Below are 27,033 nucleotides of genomic sequence, written 5' to 3'. Positions count from 1 at the left end.
TGGGAATGTTAACAAACCCTTGCAGTACATAATTATAGTACTATAAAACAATACTCATCTGTTTGGGATTGTCCACAGCCTAGCATTCAGCCAACCTTGTACATTTTTGATGCAAGTACATTTCCTAAGTAATGACTTTCAGATCCACAGATGAGCTGATGCTCTACACGGTACCAGTGTTAAAGGTGATGTCACCTTGATAGCAGGGTGATCTGGGAGGTAATAGCATGATGGAACCCATTATCGAGAGACCTATGCAAAATGACTATTTCCAGCCTTTTAAAATCTGGGTTGGTGGGACCGCTGAGCGCGCGTCTGCTTCGCTCTCCCAGCTCCAAGTACGGGCCTGCGCACCTGCCGCCAGCATGGACGCTCGCCGCGTGCCGCAGAAAGATCTCAGAGTAAAGAACTTAAAGAAATTCAGATATGTGAAGTTGATTTCCATGGAAACCTCATCATCCTCTGATGACAGTTGTGACAGCTTTGCTTCTGATAATTTTGCAAACACGAAACCTAAATTCAGGTCAGATATCAGTGAAGAACTGGCAAATGTTTTTTATGAGGACTCTGATAATGAATCTTTCTGCGGCTTTTCAGAAAGTGAGGTGCAAGATGTATTAGACCATTGTGGATTTTTACAGAAACCAAGGCCAGATGTCACTAACGAACTGGCTAGTATTTTTCATGCCGACTCTGACGATGAATCATTTTGCGGTTTCTCAGAGAGTGAGATACAAGATGGAATGAGGCTGCAGTCAGTTCGGGAAGGCTGTAGGACCCGCAGCCAGTGCAGGCACTCTGGACCTCTCAGGGTGGCCATGAAGTTTCCAGCTCGAAGTACCAAGGGAGCAACCAACAAAAAAGCAGAGCTCCCACAGTCCTCTGAGAATTCTGTGACTGATTCCAACTCCGATTCCGAAGATGAAAGTGGGATGAATTTTCTGGAGAAAAGGGCTTTAAATATAAAGCAAAACAAAGCAATGCTTGCAAAACTCATGTCTGAGTTAGAAAGCTTCCCTGGCTCGTTCCCTGGAAGACATTCCCTCCCAGGCTCCAACTCACAATCAAGGAGACCTCGAAGGCGTACATTCCCAGGTGCTGCGTCCAGGAGAAACCCTGAACGGAGAGCTCGTCCTCTCACCAGGTCAAGGACCCGGATCCTCGGGTCCGTTGACACCCTACCCATGGAGGAGGAGGAGGAGGAAGAGGATAAGTACATGTTGGTGAGAAAGAGGAAGACCATGGACAGCTACATGAACGAAGTCGACGTGCCCAGAAGTCGTCGCTCCAGGTCATCCCTGACCCTTCCGCATGTCATTCGCCCAGTGGAAGAAATTACAGAGGACGATCTGGAGAACATCTGCAGCAACTCTCGAGAGAAGATCTATAACCGTTCACTGGGCTCTACTTGTCATCAATGCCGTCAGAAGACTATTGATACCAAAACAAACTGCAGAAACCCAAACTGCTGTGGCGTTCGAGGACAGTTCTGTGGACCCTGCCTTCGAAACCGTTATGGTGAAGAGGTCAGGGATGCTCTGCTTGATCCGAACTGGCATTGCCCACCTTGTCGAGGAATCTGCAACTGCAGTTTCTGCCGGCAGCGAGATGGACGGTGTGCAACTGGGGTCCTTGTGTATTTAGCCAAATATCATGGCTTTGGGAATGTGCATGCCTACTTGAAAAGTCTGAAACAGGAATTTGAAATGCAAGCATAATATCTGGAAAATTCACGGCCTGCTTTCTGCTTCTCAAATCTTTCTTGTTAAAGTTTCCAGGTTTTTCACTGAAACCTCTGAGTCAAGGATCTTGAGGGTCAGCCTGTTTTATAAGAAACTCCAATCAAGGTAATCTCAGTAGACGTGTTTCTGGAGCGTCACGGAAGGTCTATTACTAGTTAACGCTTTGCCTTCCTGCAGTTTCTTTTCTGCTCCCAACCCCCTCCCCCCATAGCATTCCCCTCCATTTCCAGCGGTCCTCTCTAGCTGCTTAGTTTTGTAATTTCTTTTAAAGTATAGTTTTATGAAAGCGTATTTTATTTACTTGGTGTTGAAATAGCCCTCATAAAAGCAAAGCACTTAGAAACACAGTGATGAGTATTAACCAGCTAGAGAATTTCAGGGAACAGCCTTCTAACTTGTTTACATAAAAACAAGTATGATTTAGCATTCATACTAGTTGAAATTTTTAATAGAGTCAAGGCACAAAAGTCTTAAAACCATGTGGAGAAATTAGATGATTGCTGCAGATTGGAGTATGTGACTTCAGATGCCTTTCAAACCCATGTGTTGTGCTTATGTTACAAGTTGTTGTCACAGTTGAGACTTATTTCTGCTAATTTCTTGTGCCCAAAGGGTAAGTGGTGCGTCTAGCTTACACAATCATGATTCAAAGGTTGGTGGGCAAGTAATACTTAAAATTGTAATAGAAAAGCTATCTGGAAATTACGAGGAGGCCGGTTTGAATTTTCGGTGTAAAACTTTAGTATGATTGTAGTTTGCCAAGTTTATTTCAGTTTACATGTAAGGTACTGCAAATAAATTCTTGGACAATTTTGCTTGGAAACTTGATATTAAAAAAAAAAAAAAAAAAATCTGGGTTAATGAAATGTGACTTTGCAAAATGACTGCAGCCAATATCAAATGGATTGTTCAGTGAACAGTGGTCTGGAGCCCAGAAAACATTGTTGGGGTACTGACCTGATAGGCTTAGGATAGTTTGTAGAAACCCTTTCATACCTGGATTCTTCTTGTTAGACAGAGAATACATTATTCTACATTAATTTTTCTCCTAAATTGCTAATTCCGTGTCCCATGATAATACCACATTCTCTTTTCCTCATACACACGGTACTCCCATCCCACTTCTTGCCATTTTCTTCGTGCATTTATCCTTTAATACTGAAGCATCATCTCCTTGGCCTCCAGTATGAGTGAGGTATCCTCTGTATATATATTTTATCTCAGCATTTTATTTGCTGGATTATAGGTCAGCATTACTCTCATTAAGAATGATGTTTTTGCTTCACTTATCTCCGAATTGTCTGAATCTAGAAAAGTGGCTTGCAAATAATGAACACTTATTAATACCTTATCTAAGAACCCATGAAGGAAGGAATGAGATTGTAATTGACAAGGCTTGGGCTAATTTGTAAGACCATATTAATGTGCTAAATTATTCCTCATCACCTGGGATATGTTCCTTTCCCTTACATTTTACAGTCCAGCAGATGGTTTCAAATTCCCATTATGGGTTATTGTTTCCTAAAATAAGAAAAGAAGGAAAAGACTAAAGATAGCCTTCTGCAATGCTAGAATAGATTCTGTTTTTAGTCACTCATTCTTTGTGCAGTCATGCTGAGGCCTTACTTAAGTGTGTCCATGTAACTGGCTGAATTGAAATAGACTAAGGTTTTTGTTTCTTCCCCAAAGTCAATTTTTACATTTTCGTTAGAGACATCTCAATCCGCAAAGCATTTATTGAGCCAGTAATAAACAATAGGCAAGGTGAGAACACAAATTCAAATACACCATCATCTCTGCACTCGAAGGGAAGGACAAGTACCAAGTGAACAGTATGTACCCGCTTGGGTGCCATGCAGGCTTTTGGCGCGAATGTGCCTGGGAAGATGTGCATCCACGTATTTATTTTTTTCTTTGAGATAGGGTCTCTGTGTAGCAGCATGATCATGGCTTACTGTAGCCTTGACCTCCTGTGCTCAAGCAATCCTCCCACCTCAGCATCCCAAGTAGCTGGGACTACAGGCGCATACCATCATGCCTGGCTAATTTTTATTTTTAGAGATGGAGGTCTTGCTTTGTTACCCAGGCTGATCTCAAACTCCTGGTCTTAAGGGATTCTCCCACCTCAGCCTCCCAAAGTGCTGGGATTACAGGCATTAGCCACTGTACCAGGCACAATGCATATTTAACTTTTTAATTTAAAATTTAATTTTTATTTAATTTGAATTTGTTATTTAACTTTTTAGTCTGAGTTCACTCCCAGCCTCACACAGGCTTTCTGGGATAGGAGTGTCCACTGGGAAAAGATACCATGTGGGTGGGCTTCAGCTTCTCAGTCTATGTTGAACATTAGACAGGTCACCTTAAAGAATGAATCTTCCTTTGCTATTGACTTTGCAATGTATTCAGAAAGATAACACAGGTTTGTTTTAAAACGCAGCTGACTAGCTTTTATTTTTTTAGGGATAAGATCTATGTGAGTGTGTGTGTGTGTGTGTGTGTGTGCGTGTGCATGCGCACGCGCGTGCCTGCACATGTATGATATTTTAGATAGAAGGCAATTCTGTGAAAAGAGAAATAAAAAACTAACAATCTACTTCTGAGATTAGGCAGGTAATTGTGAACACTGAGTCACTGCACCTCCCTGGGTGGACAGAGACACATAAACCTGCCCTTAGAATCAATAATCCAAACAAATCCCACCCCAGCAGGACACATGATATCTGTCCAGTTAATAAAAGCTAGAACTCCTATTTTTAGATTCATTCTCACACTAGGGAGAAAGCAGTGACACAAAAAAGTTTTGTCTAAAAGCCACTAACCATTTACAGAAGCAAGTTTTCCTTTAAATAGCTTTCTGTCCTTTTCTTTCTTTTTTCTTTCTTCTTCTAATTTAAGCAGGTTTTAGGAAGGAATTCACATTTTCAAAGCCAAATTTTCTTTTTGCACAGTTGGCTCTGAGTTTTCTATTTGATGAATAAAACAGGCATTTTCTATGCTTGCTAAGGGAAGTATTTTTTTTGTTTGTTTGTCGGTTTGTTTGCCAGAAACGTTGGAGAACCTGAGGATTTTAGAATCATCCCTGTGGATTACCGTAAAATTCACCCAAAATTTCACTGTTGTTTTAGAGGGGATATGTATGTTATCTGGGCTGAAAATCTTGTAGGCTTCCAAAGTTTGGGTAAAACAACTCTCAGAAAATTGAGATCAGATGACAAGGGTTAAAGGTCTGTATAATTGGGCAAGCAAATGAGACTTAACCAGGACTGAAACAGCACAGGGAAAGCTGCCGGTCACAGCATTTCCATTACGGTTCTTTCATCAGACCAGAAATCTGCTGGCACATCTGGGACTGGAGAAGAATCTGGATAGCCTCTCTCTAGTTCCTGACCAAGCTCTTACTGAGAGACAGAAAAAATAATCATCAAAAAATCACATTTTTAGTTTAATTTATTTAGGGAAAGGGCAAAGCATAAGACTGGATAGACTCTAGCAAGAGCAGATTCATAATCTTGGAGCTGAAGCTACAAGGGAGTCAGAGGAGAGAGAACATACCTTTACATCAGACAGAAAGGACTCTTTATCACAGGTCTGTCTTTACCCAGGCTTTGCCTTTACTCAAGCCTATCCTCTGATAGTGTTCTGAATAGATAAGTCAGCCATGAGGCATGTACTCCATAAAAACGCCTATTTGACCCAGCAATTCCATTACTGGGTACATACCCAAAGGATTATAAATCATTCTACTATAAAGACACATATACACATATGTTCATAGCAGCACTGTTTACAATAGCAAAGACCTGGAACCAACTTAAATGCCCACAAATGATAGACTGGACAGGGAAAATGTGGTACATATACACGATGGAATACTATGCAGCCATATGAAATGATGAGTTCATGTCCTTTGTCGGGACATGGATGAATCTGGAAACCATCATTCTCAGCAAACTGACACAAGAACAGAAAATCAAACACCGCATGTCCTCACTCATAGGCGGGTGTTGAACAATGAGAACACAGGGACACAGGGAGGGGTGCATCACACACTGGGGTCTGTTGGTGGGGGCGGATAAGGGAGGGACAGCAGGAAGGTGGGAAGGTTGGGGAGGGATAACATGGGGAGAAATCCAGATGTAGGTGACGGGTGGATGAAAGCAGCAAACCACATTGCCATGTGTGTACCTATGCAACAATCCTCTATGATCTGCACATGGACCCCAGAACCTGAAGTACAATTTAAAAACATGCCTGTATCTGGCCTCCAAACTTTTAAGGGCCCCACACAATATCCTGGCAATATCAATGAATGCATATCTGTTGCATTCTTTCATCTAAGCAAGGCATTAGGCTAAGTTTGAAGAAGCTCTGAAGTCTCCCACCTCTTGGTCCCTTATATGCCAGCTTGTGCTCTAGTCTTTCTCGTACTCCCTTGGTCACACGTGGAAAATAATCTCTTTAAGACTTGGCTTGTTCATCTTTAAAACAATACAAGAGCTTCCTTAGTCATCAGGATTTTCACGTACTAGGGCTTCTACTAAGAACTTGCCTTACATTACTTCGTTTGATCCTCGAAATAACTCTAATAGGTAGATATGATTATTGTATTGATTTTTCTGGTGTGGAAACTGAAACTCAGAGAAACCGGGCAACTAAAATGCAAAGTGGGGATATCTTGCATAAGAGGTAGTTAAAATATTAAACATGTGCAGTAGTCACAGTGATGGTGGTAGTACTAATGGTTGGAACCATGAGCTTTGACCAGAGCACAGGCTGATGTGTAAGGGACCAGGGAGCAGGAGACTGTCGAGCTCCTTCAGACTTAGCCTAGTGCCTTTTACAGAGTAAGACTGCAAGAAATATGCCTTCACTGACATTGCCAGAATAACATGTCAGCCATTAAAAGTTTGGAGGCCAGAAAAAGGCATATTCATAGAGTGCATGCCTCAGGGCTGACTTATCTATTCGGTATACTATCAGAAAAGATGAGTTCAAGGCTTGGGTCAAGACAAATCTGTGATGAGGAGTTATGGAACTCCAGGGAAGGTTCTACATAGGTAGCATAATAACACTTTCCAAAATAGGTTCAATGCTTATCTAAAAATTTTCCTTAAGCATCTGGGCTGTTTCAAACTCAGGTTTCAATAAAACCTAAACCATCTGGACCTCTTCAAACTCAGGTTTCAATATTGTTCAAACTACCTATAAAAATGCAAGTAGAGTTTTAATACTACATTTTTACGCTTGTGAGAGATAAGTAAATTTAATGTGATCACTTGGCAAATGCACTTAGACTGAATATAAGCTCATTTAATTAAAAAAGTAGGCCCTGAAATGACATTAATTGTAAAAATGACATTGCAAGTGTTTTAAAGTTTCTTAAGGAAAAGAATTTGAGGAGGTGTTTGATATTGGAAGTAGGTAGGTAGCTGGGGAAAAGGAGATGAGGACTGTCCTCCCAAGGTAGTATTTTTCTTTTGCTGATCAGCTATCAATAGATGATAACAAAATATGAATTATTGAATATCAATTGTGCCCTTTACTAGCGCAACTTAGTTGACCCTCACAAAAACTGCAGGGCAAATATTGTTTTTCCCTTTCAAAATGATGAAGTTTGGAAGCACAGAAGCCACTGAGAGTCTCTGCAACTCATTGGAAGAAATGGGACTGAAATATGCAGGCTTAACTATAAAATCTGTGTTCTTATTGATAGCAAACAAATCACAATACATCCTGAAGCTGTAAGCACTTTGTACACTCCAGTTGACTTGTCTTGTTATGTAATTCCTACTTCCTTCTAAGCTAATTTCAGGTAAAATGCCTTGACAGCAGGCATCTTTACTTCTTAGCCTGACTGCCGTGAGGTGTAGGGTGTCTTATCCAATCTTTGCTCTTGCTTTGCATCTGGAATGGCATCTAGAGAAAGCTGATCTATCTCTTCAAGGCTGTCTTAGAAACTGCTGTTCCTGTGTGGGAAAGTGCCAGTGAGCAGTTACTCCCCTACCTAAAATGCCGGGATTCCCAGAAGGGCTATTGAACTGAAAAAGGGAAGAGACCTGATCCCTCCCTTTAGGGCATTCATGTTCTACTGAGAGAAACAGGCAACAAGCTGATGAATGTTAAGCAGTGCAGGAAATGATCAAGGGAGTTCTTTAGGAAGAGAGAGAAGAGGTACTAAATCCAGTCTAGCGCTACAATACAGGGAAGATTCCTGGAAAGGGGTTGTCTGAAGGGGGTCTTGAAAATAAGTGTGAGGCAGATAGGAGCTACGGTGAGTAGCAGGCTAGAGGGGAGGTGATGCTGCAGGGTGCAGAACGAACAGTCATGAAGGAGGTGCACAGAAAAGGGAAACCTCAAGTGTTTCTGGGTTGCTGGGGATAAAGTGTGATGGAGGCAGTGACGGGACATCTTTTTGAAGAGATGAGAATGGCCTGCTCGTGGAGGACCTAATGTCTTATTAAGTGTTAAGTACCTTGGATTTCCATCTGGGAGACAGGAACCTGTTGAAAGACCCAGCAGGGAAATTTCTTCTTAGACCTACATTTTAGATTCAATACTAATAGAATGGTGATACTACTCCTAATAATTCTGTTTGTAGGACAGTGTTCTTTCCAGAGTTTAGATCCCTAGCTAGCTCCCTCTGAAGATAAATTAATTCCTTTAGTTGTCTTCTTATTTAGCTAGGACCTTACTGTACATTCCAATCTAACCTAAGCTACCTCAAAGCCAAACATACCTTGCTTCCCGAATGTCTAAGTTACCATGACCTCCTTTCAACACACATCACTGGACTTCCCAAATGTACTTTTTGCTTACGTCAGAGAGCTATAGGGTAAAAAGTAATCTTCCAAGTTCATTTTCATAGATTATCTCAGTATAAAGCACAAAACATAACGTACCCATTAGCCATTATCATCACTATTGTTTTACAGTCGAGGAAAAGAAGGACAAACACCACAGGGGCAGAAGCTGGCATTTAAACCCTGGGCTGCCTGTCTTAGAGACTGAGCTCCCACACACTCAGCAACACAGATGGTTAATGTTGAGTCATTTTCAGCTCTAGCTTTCAACAGGAATACTGAAATTGACAGAACCAAAATCGTGGACTTGTCTGCCAATTCTGTGACAGATTTTTTTTTAATAATTTTAATTATTAACAAAGCAAATTTAGATTGTTGCCTTGCTGTACAGTTTTGAAGCACATAGCCCTCTCCCTCCTCTCTCCCAGAATGAGGGTATATTGCCAGAGTCTAAGAATCATTATATGCTCTATAAAAGCTGAACAGCTAACCCTCACGAAAAACTGCCATTTTGGAAATTCCTCAGTCATCAACCTGAGTGACAGGATTCGCCAAGAAATCAGATGCAGTGTCTAGAAGGCAGAATGTGCATGAAAGATGTTTCTCGTGCCATTTCCAAACTTTTCTCCTTAAGCTGTGACAGTAAGATAAACACGTATTTCCTCTCTTAAGCCAGTTAACTGTAATTGGGTATAGAATCTTTCCCCAAGGAGAAGAGCTCTGTGCTGCCTAAAAGCCTAGGGCTACTTCGCTGGAAAAGTACCTTCTGTATCTGAAATCATGTAAAGGTCTTTTTGAAAGCAGAAGAGCAACGTGCGACAGGACTGGAGGGTTGGGTTACCTGTGTGTTTGTGATTCATAAAGACGGACGCAGTCGCTGTGGAGACAGAATGATCTGGTCCCCAACTGCCCAGACAGAGGCCACAGGGAAGAAAGGCAAACTCTGTCTTCACAGCCAATCTCTTTGCTAGCACTATGGACAAAAATTATAGCTCATGGGAAACACAGACATGCATTCCTATGAAAAGACACAAATCCAGCATCTTCTGTTAGAGAAAAGAGGGAGGGAAAGCAGCCAAAACCAAAAATAAAGACTCATTCTAACTAAACAGGCATATTTAATTCCCCTTAGGGCTACCAGACTTGCCCTCACTATGTTTTAATCTGCAGAGCTTCCCATTGATGTTGGAACAGTTTCTTTGATTTTTGTTTTATCCTTAGCTCCTCTTTTAATTACTCAATTCATTGACCTTTTTAACAAGACATTAGTATGAGTTGGAGTCAGTTCTAGTTATTGACTTTAACTCAGCGACATAAAAGTTAATGGCCTTAGGGGTTTGCTTACACTTGTAGTAAATTTTCTCTTTTCTCTATCTGTACAGTGGCGATGATGCCATCCTCTTAAATCATGGGGATTGTGCGCAGGTGTCCTAAGACTGAAAACTGTACAATTTAGCACCTGAAACAGATCACATTTAATCAGTCTAGTGAATGTTAAGAATTGACAATTGTACAGCCTGGACAGCATAGCAAGACTGTTTTTACCAAAAAATAAAAATAAAAATAAATGAGTCAGGTATGGTGACCCAAGTCCTTAGCCCTAACTACGGGGGAGGCTGAGGTGAGGGGATCACTTGAGTCTCTGGGTTTGAGACTGCAGTAAGCTATTATTCTGCCATCGCACTCCAGCCTGCTTGATCAAATGAGATCATGGTTTTGATCTTTTTAAAGTTTTTAAAAAAGAATTGCTAATTGTGCTTTTTTAATTATAACTACTTGGTGGTTAGGATATATTTTTCCCAAAGGTTTTCAAACATTTTTCTGTCAAGACTCCTTTACATCTATAATTTAAGACCTAAAATAGCTTTTTCTTTTTAATGTAGATAGGTTATATCTATCAATGTTTACCATACCAGAAACTAAAACTGATTTTTAAGGTCATTATTTCATTTAAAATTTGCAATATTTTACCCTCTAGATACTGTCAAACTTTATTTTTATGAAAAATAATGTCGTTTAAAGCAAAACATATTTGGTGTCGGGAGTAGTACTGATATATTTCTATAAATCTCTTTAGCGGCTTGTCTAACTGAAGGCATCTGTGTTCTCATATCTTCATATGCATCGTGAAGAATGGCTTTCAGTGTTTTACTATATGTGTTTTTTAACAGGGGAAATTAAAGTATATGAAAATATCTCGCTGCACATAGATATGTAGTTAGAAAAACATAGGATTTCCTTGACCCTGTGAAGAATCCTTATGGTCCTCGAGACTGTACTTGAACAATCTCCACTCTATTCAAAGTTTGAAATTCCTCTATCCTTCTTCCCTCACTATCTGGTTGATAGCCCCCAAAGAACAGAGTACTAATCCAAAGGATGAAACAGCAGGTAACTTGTTATGCCCTTGCTGTGGGTGAAAGGATCAGACACCTGGCCATTTCTCTGTTTCTTGCCCATATGATAGAAGGGGTAGGCTGGCTCTCTGTCTACTTTATCATTTAATATATGGTCAGGGCTGGTTCCATTTTCTTTCTCAGTTTGCATTTTGAACCTTTATAAGCACTGAAGACATCTCATTCTCAGCTTTGGAATAGAGATAAACCATATATACTCAATCAAGGCATAGTTTTAGAGAACTCAAAAATATACTGTAATCCCAAAATCACTTACATATAGGGAATAGGTTGAATTCTATGAAAACAAAAAAGTATCAGAATCTCATGCTTTTAGTTTTATCCTAAATAATCAACTATGTTCATTGTTAGACACAGAAGGGCAGAGGCCTATTGAAAACTCACAATTTGGGGGCACCATAGTGTTTTGAAAGAAAAAAAATTCAGCACCAACTTATTTATTAAAATTATTTTATAGAAAACATATTAACATATATATTTCGCATGTGTAATAACTGATATTTATTCATAAGTGTTAGAAAATAACATATTGATTAATCAAGGAAATAAAATGTTTTAAAAAATTCTAAATGTTAAAAAGAAGATGAAGTCAGATCTACAAGACAGAGCAGAAGACAGAGGATAAAAATTACAGGCAAAAGCCACCCTTTACAATGCAACCCTGGGGAAACTGCAAGCTCAATGTCATCAAGCTTATTACCTAAAAAAACTACACTTGTGACTTTGAGCTAGTTAGATGCCACAGCATTCCCCATGCAGTCCAATAGAACTTTCTGTGGAAGACGAACTGCTTTATAAACTGGACTCCTAATACTGTAGCCACTATCCACATATAGCTAGTGGGGCACTTAAAAATGTAACTAGTATAATTGAATTGTATTTTAAATTTAATTTTAATTAACATAAATTTAAATTAAAAAAAAATCCCATGGGGCTATAGACTACTATAATAGACAGTACAGATTTAAAGGAAAAAAAGTAAATACTTTTCACATAAAAAGTATTAACTAAGTAAATTCCATTTTATTTAAGTATTGAAATGCAGTGTTCTTGCAGAAAAGAATGATGTAGGTGTACTAACTGACATAAAAATGTCTACATTTGATGAAGTTTTTGTTCATTTGCTTATTTTTAAAAAGTTAGTTGCAGAATGTTAGAAACAGTATAGTGTATATTCCTGGAAAAATTTTGAAAGCATGTATACCATACTTTGGGGAGAGTTGGAATTTCATTTCTGTATTTTTTTAGTGTTCTAAAGCAAAGAAATTACAATATAAATAAAAGTATAGAGGGAAAAATCAGTCATAATTGTCCTACATGCGGATAATTTTCAAAAGTTAACCATATAGCCTTCATTTACTAAATATATTCAAATGATTTTTTAAGAAGGTTAGGTATAAAAACGGAACAAAAAAAAATGGAAACCTTTTGAAAACAGATAATTTTAAATTACCCCATCTTGTAATGAGAGTGCTTCCTTTGTTTTTAATTTTATATTTATTTATTTAATTATTTTACTGTGGTAAGAATACTTAACATGACATCTATTCTGTTAACAGGTTTTTAAGCCTACAGTGCATTATTGTTACCTATAGCACAATGTATTATAGTAAGTAGAACGCTAGATCCTATTTCTTTCATAACTAAAATTTTATACTCATTGATAGGAAACTCTCCATTTCTCTCTCTTTCCAGCCCCTGGCAACCACCATCCTAGTCTTTGCTTTTATAAGTTTGACTATTTTAGATTCCTCGTGTAAGTGGAATCACGTGGTATTTGTCCTTCTGTGACTAGCTTATTTCATTTAGCAAAATTTCCTCAAAATTCACGCATGTTGTCCCATATTTTAGGATTTTATTCTTGTTTGATGCTGAATTACATTCCATTCTTTGATATACTATATTTTAAAATCCATTCTCCTGTGGATGGATGTTCATATTGTTTCCACACCTATGCTATTGTGAATAGTGCTGCAATGAATATGACAGAGCTAATATCTCTGTGAGATGTTGATTTCAATTATTTTGGAAAAATACCCAGAAACGGGATTGCTGGATCCTATTGTAGCTCCGTTTTTAATTGTTAGAGAAAGCTTCATATTGTCTTTCATAGTGGCTTTACCATTTTACATTTCCACCAATAATGTAAAACGATTCCAATTTTTCCACATCATTACCAATACTTGTCATCTTTTGCTTTTTAATAATAGCAATGTTAACAGGTGAAACGTGGTATTATTTCACTGTTTTTGATTTGCCTTTCCCTGATGATTAGTGATGTTGAGGATCTTTTCATGTACCTGCTGGCCATTTGTATGTCTTCTTTAGAGAAATGTTTAAAGTTTTTAGCTTATATTTTACTTAATAGTTTTTTTGCTATTGAATTTTAGGAGTTTCTTATACATTTTGGATATTAATCCTTCATATGATATATGTTTTCTAAACATTGTCTTCCATTTTATAGGTTGACTTTCATTCTAATGATTTTTTTTTTTTTTTTTTTTTTTTTTAAGACAGAATCTCACTTTGTAGCCCAGGCTGGAATGCAGTGGTGTTATCTTGGCTCACTGCAACCTCCACCTCCTGGGTTCAAGTGATTCTCCTGCATCAGCTTCCTGAGTAATTGGAATTACAGGTGAATGCCACCACACCAGGCTAATTTTTGTATTTTTAGTAGAGATGGGGCTTTGCCATGTTGGCCAGGCTGGTCTTGAACTCATAACCTCAGGTGATCATCCACGTTGACCTCCCAAAGTGCTGGGATTACAGGCATGAGCCACTGCACCCAGCCTCTACTGACTGTTTCTTTGGCTGTGCAGTAGCTTTTCAGTTTGACATGGTTCCAATTTGTCTATTTTTGCTTCTGTTTTCTGTGTTTTCAGTTTCACATCCATGACATCATTGCCAAAACCAATTCCATGAAACTTTCTGCCTTTGTTTTCTTCTAGGAATTTTACAGTTTTAAGTCTAACATTTAAGTAATATTGAGTTGCCTTTGTGTCTGGTGTAAGATAAAGTTTCAGTTTCAGTCTTTTGCATGTGGATATCCATTTAAGCATGAAAACAGTGGAAAAAATTCAAATGAGTGGTTTAACATATTTGAAACAAGATTTGTTATATATTCTAAGACATTGCAGGTAAAATTATATTCAAATAAACTAAGTAAAAATGTTTGCCTGAAAAATGTCAAATAAAACACTGTGGTAGTGCATAGGGATAACCTATGTCTCATTCATCATTATATCCTGAATAACTAAAGAGAGTATAAAACCCAAGGCTCTGTCCGCACACAGGTACATGTAAATTAAGAAAAAACATTTAAGCATTGTTCAAGAGCCTGAATCAATAAATTACACAAGAGGAAGTAAAAGCAACATCCATAATAATTTTTTAAATGCAAATAAAAACAACATATATAATGTTTACATTTTCAGTATAACAATTATTCAGTTCATGCTAAAGGTAATATTGTGACATAAAGTTTTACATGTCAGAGATTATTTGTATTAGAGGTTATCATAAAAATTGTCTGACTGGAAAGAAGTTCAATAAAATGTCTTACAGACTTTGAAAATATTTTTCTGTTTGATCATTCTTTGTAATGCCTATGTCCTAAATGGTTTTGCATAGATTTTCTTCTAGGGTTTTTATAGTGTTAGGTCTTATATTTAAGTCTTTAATCCATCTGGAGTTAATTTTAGTGTAAGGTGACAGGAAGGAGTCCAGTTTCTGCTTTCTGCACACTGCTAGCCAGTTTTCCCAGCACCATTTATTAAACATGGAGTCCTTTCCCCATTGCTTGTTTTTGTCAGGTTTGTCAAAGTTCAGTTGGTTGTAGAAGTGTCGGGTTGCTTCCAAGTCCGCTGTTATGTTCCATTGATCTATGTCTCTGTTTTGGTATCAGAACCATGCTGTTTTGATTACTGTAGGCTTGTAGTATAGTTTGAAGTCTAGCAGTATCCTCTGGCTTTGTTCTTTTTGCTTAGGATTATCTTGGCTATGTGGGCTCTCTTTTGGTTCCATATGAAGTCTAAAGTGTTTTTTTCGAGTTCTGTGAAGAAGGTCATTGGTAGCTTGATGGCGATACAGTTGAATCTATAAATAACTTTGGGTAGTACGGCATTTTCACAAGACCCCTTGAAATGCACCTGGTACCTCAGTTGGAGCTAGGAGATCTCTCAGTTTCTTTGTCTCTCTTGCTGGGTGTTGTGTACCAGAGTTGTGTCTATTTGGCCATCTTGTTTCCTCTCTGAGTAAATCTTTTTATACAGAGTTGGCAAGTAACTTTGCAGCACATTAATAACAGTACCTGTTTTCTGTATTCCTGTAGTCAGGAGATGCTTAAAAGAATTTTGCAGAGAAACCCATCCACTAAATCCCCTCTTAAAAAATGTATAATGTGTGTGTATGCATACATGTGTGTGTGAGCATGAAGCAAATTATATTTATTAAAATCTTCCTATTGACTTGATAAAAGATTTGAAGAGGTATTTTAAACACTGGACTCTACTTTCAAAGTTGCTAATACATTTATTATTGTTGCTTTTAATGCACTAGATGCTAAAAATTACTGAACATATTAACATAATTGATTTTTTAGAGAGGCAATATAATTATTTTATCTTTTTAATAATATATTTCTTATTTTCACATAGATAAAAAATATAATTTTTGAAATGAAAAGGAAAATTATGTGAAATTTGCATTGGAAGCCACACATAAAATATCCACTTTCTGTTAGGATCAAAATGTGCTGGAATGCAAACATAGAATTGGTAAAACATTAACTCATAACAAAAGGGAATTTGAAGTTTAAGAGAAAATGTCTCCTGAACATTTTGCTTGATATTCACACAAATAAATATTCATACACCAAACCATGAAATATTTTGCAGGTATTTGTTTCTGAGACACTCAGAATCTTTCTGAGTTACAGCCATGGTCTACAGGCATTCATTTCAACAGTAGATTCTAATGTCTCTAGATGCTCTATCATAGCTGAAGATAAGAATGAGCTCTAGAACTAATCTTCGGAATTATGCCAGAAGCTATTAGTGTGCTGAATCTACAGCATAATTTGTTATTCATTGAGGCTCTAAGGCATCGTTTTGTCCCCAAGAGCTCAATGAATGTATTCCTACTTCTATCTATTTGTGTTAATTATACTTTTGGGCCTTTCGAGGACATGAAATTTAGATTATATTTCAGCTAAGTACATGTACAATATATGTATATACATACATTTTTATTGTATTCATAGTTTTTTTTACAGCAGATACTGACACTTCAACTGATAACAGCCTTTTACTGCTAAAATAATGTAGCTTCTTCGTAATAAGGAAATAATGTACCTGATTCCATTCATCTCTTTAGCTGTTAACAAGGCATTGCCATGTTATATTGATACTTTTCTTAAACATTTTGATATATTTTGATACATTTATTTACAAAATATTGGTGTCTTTGGATGTGTTTTATTTTAGAGCCATGAAGTATGAGTCAAAGACAAATCTGAGTATGTAACTCCTATATGAAAACACTTCAATGGCTTGTCATCATCTATAGAATAAATTCTAAATTACACCATTTAGCTCATTAGAAGGTCTGTAACAAGTCTCTCTACGTTTCTAGATCATCCTCCAATACTCTTCCATGTTCAACCACTTGCCATTGAGTCTGCACCCAACTGTCATGTTTTTCTTCATTATCCACTCTGTCTAGAATGCTTTTCCCAGTTCCAGTCACCACATTCATACTCTTCCTTTAGGATATTTTTCAAGTATAATATTCTCTGGCTTTTCACAAACTCATAGTTAGGTTTCATTGTTTTGCTTATATTAATATAATTATGACATTATTTTATTTGTGTTTTTGTATATGCATTTCCTACACTGGAGTGAACAGGAGTTCCTCAAGGTTAGGGATAATACTTTACTACTACCTAGTACAATGCCTAAATAATTATAGCTATCAAATATATTGTGCATATTTATAAAAACGGATGAACTAGTGTATACATGCAAGAACAAAAAAGGTGATAATGCACTAATAAAATAAAACAAAAATAATTGTAAAATCCAGATTTGTAGCCGAAACATGTGAGCTAATGCCTATCAAATTGTCTAATTGAGGAACATTTACTTTCTCTTTCATACTCATTTTTTCCCCATGTAAAAACTTAATATACTTAAAGGGCAAAGTGTTATTGAAAACAATGGCAGAAGAATACTGTAAAAGCAAACCAACATAGTTTTTGTGAGAATTAATAAAATAATATGTAAATATGGTCAATTAAATCTGGAAAAGAAATACATGAGTTGATTTTTATACACAATGTTCATCTTTCTAGTAGCAAATGAATTCTGGCGTATCACTGCCAATATATAATTTTCAAAGCTATTTAAAAACTAATTTAAACTTATAGATTTTTGTTTAAAAAGTAAGGACTTTCATGTTTTAAATGCTTCTGCAGAATCCAATGTTTCAAAATTCTTTAAACACATTTTTACCATTCTAATAGGTTTTCTGACACTACTATTATACTTTCGTCTATAGAAAAATACCCAAAGTCGTATTATTAACATTGCTTAGCAATATATGGATCATGTAATAGTCACTAAGGAGAAGTTGAAAGCTTTAATAATTCAAAGCTATTAATTTACCATTAAGTTATTATTCTCCTTTGGCTACTATAGTAAATGAGAAAATTTGCTTCTGAAGAAATTAATGAATTTTGATCTTAAAAGTAGTAAGCAATTATGGAGACAATGTTTGCTATGATTAAAAATAAAACAAAAACCAAGAAATGACTTAATGCTGCTCTTATTTTTGTTTAAGGGAATACACTTATCTCATATGTATAAAAGAAGAAAAATACTTTGAAGTAGTAGAAAAGGTGAAGCTGGAAATTCTGATGTCCCCCCGTAGGAGAGTTATTTTTCGAGTCTCAATCACACATGGGGTTTTGTTTCTGAACACCTGAAGTCTAAAATGAACATTTCCTTGAAAATATGGTCAACAACTTTATTATTTATGGGATTATAAAATGTTCAATTTAGACTGCCTTCCAGGGCCCTGGGCAGACATCTTTTGCTCTGATGTTCACAACCAAGATATTTAGACTGAAAAAACTGTGAATTATCAAATTGGATTTTATGAGGATTACTGGGTAAGTCCTTGGACTTGTGAAGAATATTATGTGATCTTTGTTTTCTGGGCAGTTTTAAGACGAGGCTTTGATTTTGCAAAAGCCTACAATTTCAGTACTTACTGACCTTTAAACCATTGCCTTGAATGAAAAAGGCAGGTTTTCAATGGCTGAAACAGTGACACCTTTTTCTCAGTCATAGTTCTGGCCGTGAAACAATACACTGAGTTGAGGCTCCTGCATCTCTCCTTACACGAGGCTTCATCAGTGATGATTTCCCTTCATGGTCTTAACACAAAGACAAGAAATCACCCGGTGTGCCCATGCAACAATTCAGATCAAATCAGGGGCTCCTGAGCCACTAGCTGCTAAGATCTAAAATTAGTCCTGCTTCCATCTACACATTTGGGATGACAGAAGCACTTTCAGGCCAGCTAAACTTCTGCAACACAGTGCCTCTGTATTGGCATATATTGTACAGTAACAACACCACCAACTATGATAAAAGTAAGACATTTTACCTAGCCCGTGCGAAATTTCAGGCACTCATCTGGCACTTTTTATGCAAAGTCCATCATTCCTCTTCTCGATGTCAGGGTCTATGTTATTTTCACTTAATATAAGGGTAATAAATTGATTGATGAGAGTTTAGGTAAGGTTAGGTAGAGCTTGCTGAAGTTACAGTATTAGGAACCAGGCTTCTCTCTGTTTCTCTTCTTAATCTTAATTTACTTTCTCAATCTCAGCATTATTATGCAGATACTGATTCAGCTCCTTTATTTCATTATTTGTATAAACTTAAAGGGTACAAGTAGTTTTGGTGCATGGATATACTGCAGTTTGCTACATGGAAATATTGCATAGTAGTGGAGTCTGTCTGAGTTTTAGTGCTACCATCACCTGGATAAGGCCCATTTTACCCATTAAGGCCAGCTCTGATAAATTAAGCTGTGCAAAAAATAAAAATAAAAATAGAAAGACCTGATGATGCTATAGCTTCACCTCCTTTTTATCCTGAAAACATGCATTTAATTTCTACCTCTGTGCCTAGTATTTTTGTTGATCAGGCAGCCTCCAGTGATAGAATTACTATCCATTAATAAGAACACAGTTCAAATTCATCCTATACAAAAGGCATTCCTGTATTTCACTGGTTACAACTGTATCCTAAGAACCTTGAAATCCTGGCTCTGCTGACTTTCTTTTCCAAGATTTTTGACTATTTTATGTTCCAGCAGCACCAAGCTACTTTTTATTTTCTGGGCACAACATGCCTTTCCTTATATTAGTGCTTATGTTTATGCTCTGCCTGAAATATTTTCCTTAATTTGTTTGATGAGTACCTATTAGCATGCTTTGAGAGTCATGTTAGGTATTACCTCTTCTAGGGAACCTCCTCTGATTCTCAAGTTTTATTTTCCTACAATAATATTCAATGCCTGCCCGTTATGCTAATATATTTACAGATGTGCCTTTCATCCTTCCAAACTTTGCATCCACAGCACCATGTCTAAAGCTTAGCATATTTGCAAATAAATGAATGAAGAATGAGTCTTAGAACTTATCAAAATAAGCCTTGTACATTAGTCACTGGTGTTTGTTTATGTTTTTCTAGCTAGTTTCTAATTTGTTAATTATTTGAATCCTTAATATATATGCCCCAGCACAGTGATCGAAAGCATAACTCTAAAAATTGTCTGAATCAAATCCCAGTTCAGCCAAATGTAGCGGCATGATGTGATCTCTGCTGGTGTAGCCAGAGTCTCAATAAAGCCAGACTTTTATAGACTAACAAAGGAGTGCTATTTAAAATAGCAATAGGAAATATGGGTTACACTGTACTCATCGACTCTGATAACGAAGTACATACTACATTAGAAAATAAAGAAGTTCCTTTTGAAAGTGTTTTAGGATAAGTCAAATCCATAGGTAAAAATAATGGTTATGTTGGATTATGAGATATGGGAAGTATTCCGTGCAGAGTTTGAGGATTTGGGGAATCATGGTAACCATGAAACTGAACGTCCACTCAGCACTATAGAGGAATAGAGGGGTCAATTAACCATAGGAAGAGAGGAAAGTTAGTAAAAAATATGAAAACTAGAGGAAAATATAAGGGTACGCTTACAGTAGTGGACAGATGACCACAGACTCTCATCTCTTAAGTAGTGACCAGGGATAACAGGGTATGCGCAGCGATAAGTATAAAAGACCACAATATTTTCCACAAATGTCAGTATTTAGGAGGTCCCTAATGCTTCTGGCATACGGAAGTCACTTATCTATTTACTTTGAGTCAAAGACTCCTGGATAGAAGAGATCATGGAGGTTATTATGCACAACAATTCCAACAACAGACCTGAATAAAATTACCACAGGGGATCTTGGTGAGAACTGCCAACTCAAAACCCAACAGGAAAAGGCAAGCAACATAAATGAGTGTTTCTATAGGAGTCAGATGCTAGTGTGCATATTCGTGTGAAATGGAGTGGAGCAAACTTTACCTAAAGTTATTCAAACATTTGTTTTGATTTGCAAACATTAATATGGAAGAACGAAAAATGATAGACATAATGAAGAAAAATAATTAACTCACATTATTCTGCACATATTTACTTTTAACTTCTCATTCTAAGACAATGGTTTGAACCTGGAGCATCAGCACCAGCTGGGGCTTGTTAGAAATACTAATTATTGAGCCTAATATCAGGCTTACTGAATCAGATATCAAAATGTGGCCGAGCCATTGAAAATCAAATATATGATTCAAATACTGTCCTATACCTTGTCTCATAAGAAATCCTGTAACATGGAGTCTACTCCTGTGTATCAGATTCATGCTCCATTTCATTCAGAAAACATGTGAAAAGTCTCTTCTAGGCCAACCTTTCTCTTTTCATCCTCACCTTGCTGAGGGAAAACATCTACTTCATCTCTGACATGCGATGATTATACTTTTAAAGACATTTAAGGGATGCAGGGTTGACTCTTACATTTGGATCATCCCATATTTAAATATTCTTAATTTTAGGCAGTTTTTTCTCTTTTTTTGAACTGATATTGATTCTAAAAAACTTCCATATTTACACACTTCTAAATGTAACTTCATGTTTTAACTTCCTAATTTAGCTTATTTTAACTCTTTAAAATGATTATGTAAAAGCTGTTTCTATGTATACATGCCTTTATAAATATAGATTTATCCTCGAAAATGTTGTTCTTTTCTAATTATCTGCATTTAAAAATCTGTGCACCATGTTTCCTATTTATAGTCAGTTTGAATGAAAACAACAGCTGCCCTAGAAAAATAATTACTGGGAACGAACCAGGATATAACTAAGCAACTATGGGCATTTCCTGGTGAAATAAATATTTTTGACCGCAAGCAACTCTGCATGTTGAAATGAGGATAGAAAAACATCTACGGACATGTCACTCCTCTTTCAAATGCAACCGGATTTTAGAATTAATTAGATAGCTCTATCTCCATCTGTACTTTTATTACTTGTTAACTACCAGGCTTCCATGATTCTTGCAGTGCAAATATAGAGTACTGATATATTAATGTGGAAAAAAGGCTTAACCAAAAATGTGTATATTGTCTAGCTTGGTGAATCAAAAGCATTAAGTGGTCATTTATTCTTTTAAATTTCATTCAACTCTTTATTTGCTTTGTGTGTTTCATTGACTTTAAATCTTGTCTTGGTAGACCTCTTACTTGAAATCTAGTGAACTAGAAACAGATACATCCTGTTAATGTGTGAAATATAGGATTAAGCCTAATACAGAGACTGTGTAGTATAATTTCAATATGTGTTTATGTTAAGTTAGTGAATAATAGGGTGGGTGTCTATGTTCAAAACAGAAACATTTCTTTTTTTTTTTTTTTTTTTTTTCTTTTTTTTTTATTGCATTTTAGGTTTTGGGGTACATGTGATGAACATGCAAGATTGTTGCATAGGTACACACATGGCAGTGTGCTTTGCTGCCTTCCGTCCCCTCACCTGTATCTGTCATTTCTCCCCATGCTATCTCTTCCCACCTCCCCACCCCCCGCCCCTCCCCCATTTCCCCCCAACAGACCCCAGTGTGTAGTGCTCCCCTCCCTGTGTCCATGTGTTCTCATTGTTCAACACCCGCCTATGAGCGAGAATATACGGTGTTTGATTTTCTGCTCTTGTGTCAGTTTGCTGAGAATGATGGTTTCCAGGTTCATCCATGTCCCTACAAAGGACGTGAACTCATCGTTTTTGATGGCTGCATAATATTCCATGGTGTATATGTACCACATTTTCCCTATCTCTACTTGTTGAATCTTGTTTCGATATTTTACATTTGTTTGGTCTCTAAATGTTTTTAAATTATGTTTTAAGTTTTTAAATTATATTTTAAGGGCCATTCCTAAAAACTCTCTCTCCAATGTTCAAGGACTGTCAGTGCTTTTCGTTTTCAGAACCCTGATCCTCGGCTCAAAGACTACCTCAGCTCTGGGTCCTGGGACAGGGTGGAGAGAGGCCCCTGCCATCTACCCCAGCTGGCCCACCCCAGCCACAGAAGCCTTCTTGGTGTTTCCCTAACACTCCCAGGGAACCCAGCCCCAGGGCGTCTGTCCTCACCACTGCCAGGAGTGGAACTCCCTCTGCCCCCGACCGTCTGTGTGTCACTCACACCACCTCCTAGGAGGGGCCCTGCGGCATTCTTCCCAGCACATCTGACATGCTCTTATCTGCTGGACCTGGTTGCTGCATGGCTCCCTGTGAGCCCATCTGTCTCGGTCACTGCTACGTCCCCAGCAGCCAGCCCAGGGCCAGGCACACAGCAGAGCTCAGGACCTGGGTACTAAGTGACTGAACTCTCAAGTTATAGACACCAAAGGACAAGAGGAGGTCACCAGACACCAGGACAAGAGGAAAGAGTACCTGGTACAAAAATAAATTCCTTTTTGAAATGTGCATGGTACACAAATAAATTCCAAAGGGTGTATGGTAAAACAAAGCTCTATCCTCCAGCTTGAATGGTGGGTTCTCTGCACCAATTTTCTAGTAAGAGATTTTAGTGCTGTTCAAAGTATTTTCTCTCCCTGTCCTATTCCCATCTGTAGCACACAACTGACAATTAATATCTGAAAAAATACACATATACATATATGTGTATATTATATAGAGGTATGATGTTTAAAAAATGTAATCTCTTCTGGTCTCATTTTTGTTGTGTGAGTATGGGTATAGGTATGTATTTATGTTCATTTTATTTTAGAGATACTTCCAGAATAGATATGTCTACTTTTACTATATAAGAGCCTCCAAGCATTCCATAACTATGATATTGTTTAATCAGACCCAATTATTGGGTATTTTGATAGTTTCTGAATTTCCTTGGTTACAAATAATGCTACCAAAAGCGTCTTTTATGTGCATTTTGGGGGACAGTATTGTGTAAATATCTGTAAGACAGAATCCCCTAAATGACATTGTTGGGTTAAAAGGCATATGTCTTTTAAAAGTTTAATAGGGTAGCTGTGATGTGGTGCTGAGAAGACTGTATATTCTGTGGATTTGGAGTGGAGAGTTCTATAAATGTCTATTAGGTTTGCTTGTTCCAGGTCCGAGTTCAGGTCCTGGATATCCTTGTTAATTTTCTGTCTGGTTGATCTGTCTAATATTGACAATGGGGTGTTAAAGTCTCCCGCTATTATGGTGTGGGAGTCTAAGTCTCTTTGTAAGTCATTAAGAACTTGTCTTATGCATCTCGGTGCTCCCGTATTGGGTGCGTATATATTTAGGATCGTTAGCTCTTCTTGTTGCAGTGATCCTTTTACCATTATGTAATGTCCTTCTTTGTCTCTTTTGATCTTTGTTGCTTTAAAGCCTATTTTATCAGAGATGAGAATTGCAACTACTGCTTTTTTTTGCTCTCCATTTGCTTGGTAGACCTTCCTCCATCCCTTTATTTTGAGCCTTTGTGTATCCTTGCATGTAAGATGGGTTTCCTGGATACAGCACACTGATGGGTTTTGGCTTTTTATCCAATTTGCCAGTCTATATCTTTTGATTGGGGCATTCAGTCCATTTACATTTAGGGATAGTACTGTTATGTGTGAGCTTGATAATGCCATTTTGATGCTAGCTGGCTGTTTTGTTCGTTAGTTGATGCAGATTCTTGATTGTGTTGATGCTCTTTACCATTTGGTATGTTTTTGGAGTGGCTGGTACTGGTTGTTCCTTTATATGTGTAGAGCCTCTTTCAGGAGTTCTTGTCGAGCAGGTCTGGTGGTGATGAAATCTCTGAGTACCTACTTGTTCGCAAAGGATTTTATTTTTCCTTCACTTATGAAGCTTAGTTTGGCTGGATAGGAGATTCTGGGTTGAAAGTTCTTTTCTTTAAGGATGTTGAATATTGGCCCCCAATCTCTTCTGGCTTGTAGGGTTTCTGCTGAGAGATCTGCTGTGAGTCTAATGGGCTTCCCTTTGTGGGTAACCTGACCTTTCTCTCTGGCTGCCCTTAGCATTTTCTCTTTCATTTCAACCCTGGTGAATCTGACGATTATTTGCCTTGGGGTTGCTCTTCTTGAGGAATATCTTTGTGGTATTCTCTGTATTTCCTGGACTTGAATATTGGCCTGCCTTGCTAGGTTGGGGAAGTTTTCCTGGATAATATCCTGAAGAGTACTTTCCAGCTTGGATTCATTCTCTTCACCACATTCAGGTACATCTCTCAAATGCAGATTAGGTCTTTTCACATAGTCCCACATTTCTTGAAGATTTTGTTCATTCCTTTTTGCCCTTTTTTCTCTGTTCTTGCCTTCTCCTTTTATTTCATTGAGTTGATCTTCGACCTCTGATATCCTTTCTTCTGCTTGGTCAATTCGGCTGTTGAAACTTGTGCATGCTTCGCGAAGTTCTCATGCTGTGTTTTTCAGCTCCATCAATTCACTTATATTCCTCTCTATGTTGTCCATTCTCATTAGCATTTTGTCTAATCTTTTTTCAAGCGTTCTTAGTTTCTTTGCATTGGATTAGAACACGTTCTTTTAGCTCACAGAAGTTTCTTATTACCCACCTTCTGAAGTCTGATTCTGTCATTTCATCACACTCCTTCTCCATCTGGTCTTGTTCCCTTGCTGGTGAGGAGTTGTGATCCCTTTTAGGAGGAGAGGTGTTCTGGTTTTGGGAGTTTTCATCCTTTTTGGACTGGTTTTTTCCCATCTTTGTGGGTTTATCCACCTGTTGTCTTTGTATTTACTGTCTTTCAGCTTGGGTCTCTGAGTGAGCTTCCAGTTTGTGGATGCTGAAGTCACTTCTTTTTCTTAGTCTTCATTCTAACAGTCTGGCCCCTCTGCTGTAGGACTGTGGAGAAATAGGAACACTTTTACACTGTCGGTGGGAGTGTAAATTAGTTCAACCATTGTGCAAGACAGTGTGGCGATTCCTCAAGGACCTAAAAATAGAAATCCCATTTGACCCAGCAATCCCTTTATTGGGTATATATCCAAAGGATTATAAATCGTTCTACTATAAGGACACGTGCACACGAATGTTCATTGCAGCACTGTTTACAATAGCAAAGACCTGGAACCAACCCAAATGCCCAACGATGACAGACTGCATAGGGAAAATGTGGTACATATACACCATGGAATATTACGCAGCCATCAAAACCGATGAGTTCGTGTCCTTTGTAGGGACATGGATGAACCTGGAAACCATCATTCTCAGCAAACTGACACAAGAGCAGAAAATCAAACACTGCATGTTCTCACTCATAGGCAGGTGGTTCAACAATGAGAACATATGGACATGGGGAGGGGAGCACTACACACTGGGGTCCGTTGGGGGGAAATGGGGGAGGTACCGGGGGGTGGGGAGGTGGGGAGAGATAGCATGGGGAGAAATGACAGATATAGGTGAGGGGGAGGAAGGCAGCAAATCACACTGCCATGTGTGTACCTATGCAACAATCTTGCATGTTCTTCACATGTACCCCAAAACCTAAAATGTAATAAAAAAAATTTAAAAAAAAGTTTGATAGGAACTGACAACTTTACCTCCAAATAAGTGAGTATTAAAAGATGACTAGATTGCACATGGTATGTTCAAATCCCAAATTTCCATCAACCCCATCAACTCTAGATAAACATAGAATATTAGTTTATTTTTAAAAAGTTTGCTATTCAAACAGCCACGAGACAAGTGCTTTTTCTCCTGCATCCTTTAAGTCCTCAAAAATATACTCTAAGTTAAAATATTGTATCTGTCAGGCAGGCATGGCTTCAACACCTAAGCCCTAGGCCTCCTTACTGTCACATTGTCACACATTATTCCCCCTGCTTCAAAGGTGTTGAACCAAGTTACAATCCTGACAACAATGATTTCGAGCACTCATTTACCTACGACCTCGTCACAACTGCCTTTTCTCAGATGTGGTAATGTTTGCCAATGTGTCAAGAAAAGTAAAGGTGTCTCATTATTACTTTCCGAGTTTTTATTTGATTATAAAAGTGGCTGAGGGTCCTCTCATTAAAACTCTAGATTACATTATGAATGTATCTATTGTTCTTCAAGAACAATGCTAACAAATAAACTAATTAATTTTAAAGGAATCATGCTAATTTTCTAATTATTCATCCAATATTACCATATGTCTCTGCAGTAAGTCCCCTAAGACAATTGATATGTGGGCAAGTTTTATTTTAAAAGTCTATAAGCAAGTTACTAAAAGCTGATGGGAGAGGAGTCCCTACAGACAAATGAAAAGGCAGAGAAGTCATTAAAGTGACAAGATGTTAAGATTAAAAGAGCCAAATATAGGGAATGTTGATGAGACATAATACATTTTAATGAATAAAATATGACCCATACCTTGAAGAAGAAAAAAAGTTCAAAAATAAGATTTAACGAACTATTACAAATAATTAGACACTGTAC

General features: G+C 37.6%; 1 protein-coding gene and 1 pseudogene across 3 annotated transcripts in view; one reads left to right on the top strand and one right to left on the bottom strand.

Moving 5' to 3' along the window:
- TENM4 (teneurin transmembrane protein 4) overlaps positions 1–27,033 on the bottom strand; it is a 3,045,593-nt gene that overhangs the window by 2,752,510 nt on the left and 266,050 nt on the right. The window lies entirely within an intron of this gene.
- Positions 305–2,560, top strand: LOC101028818 (cell division cycle-associated protein 7 pseudogene; annotated as a pseudogene).

The sequence above is a fragment of the Saimiri boliviensis genome, chromosome 6 (assembly GCF_048565385.1).
Source record: "Saimiri boliviensis isolate mSaiBol1 chromosome 6, mSaiBol1.pri, whole genome shotgun sequence".
Taxonomy (NCBI): Eukaryota; Metazoa; Chordata; class Mammalia; order Primates; family Cebidae; genus Saimiri; species Saimiri boliviensis.
Note: the sequence above shows the minus strand (reverse complement) of the source record. Positions and strands in the feature narration are given on the sequence as shown.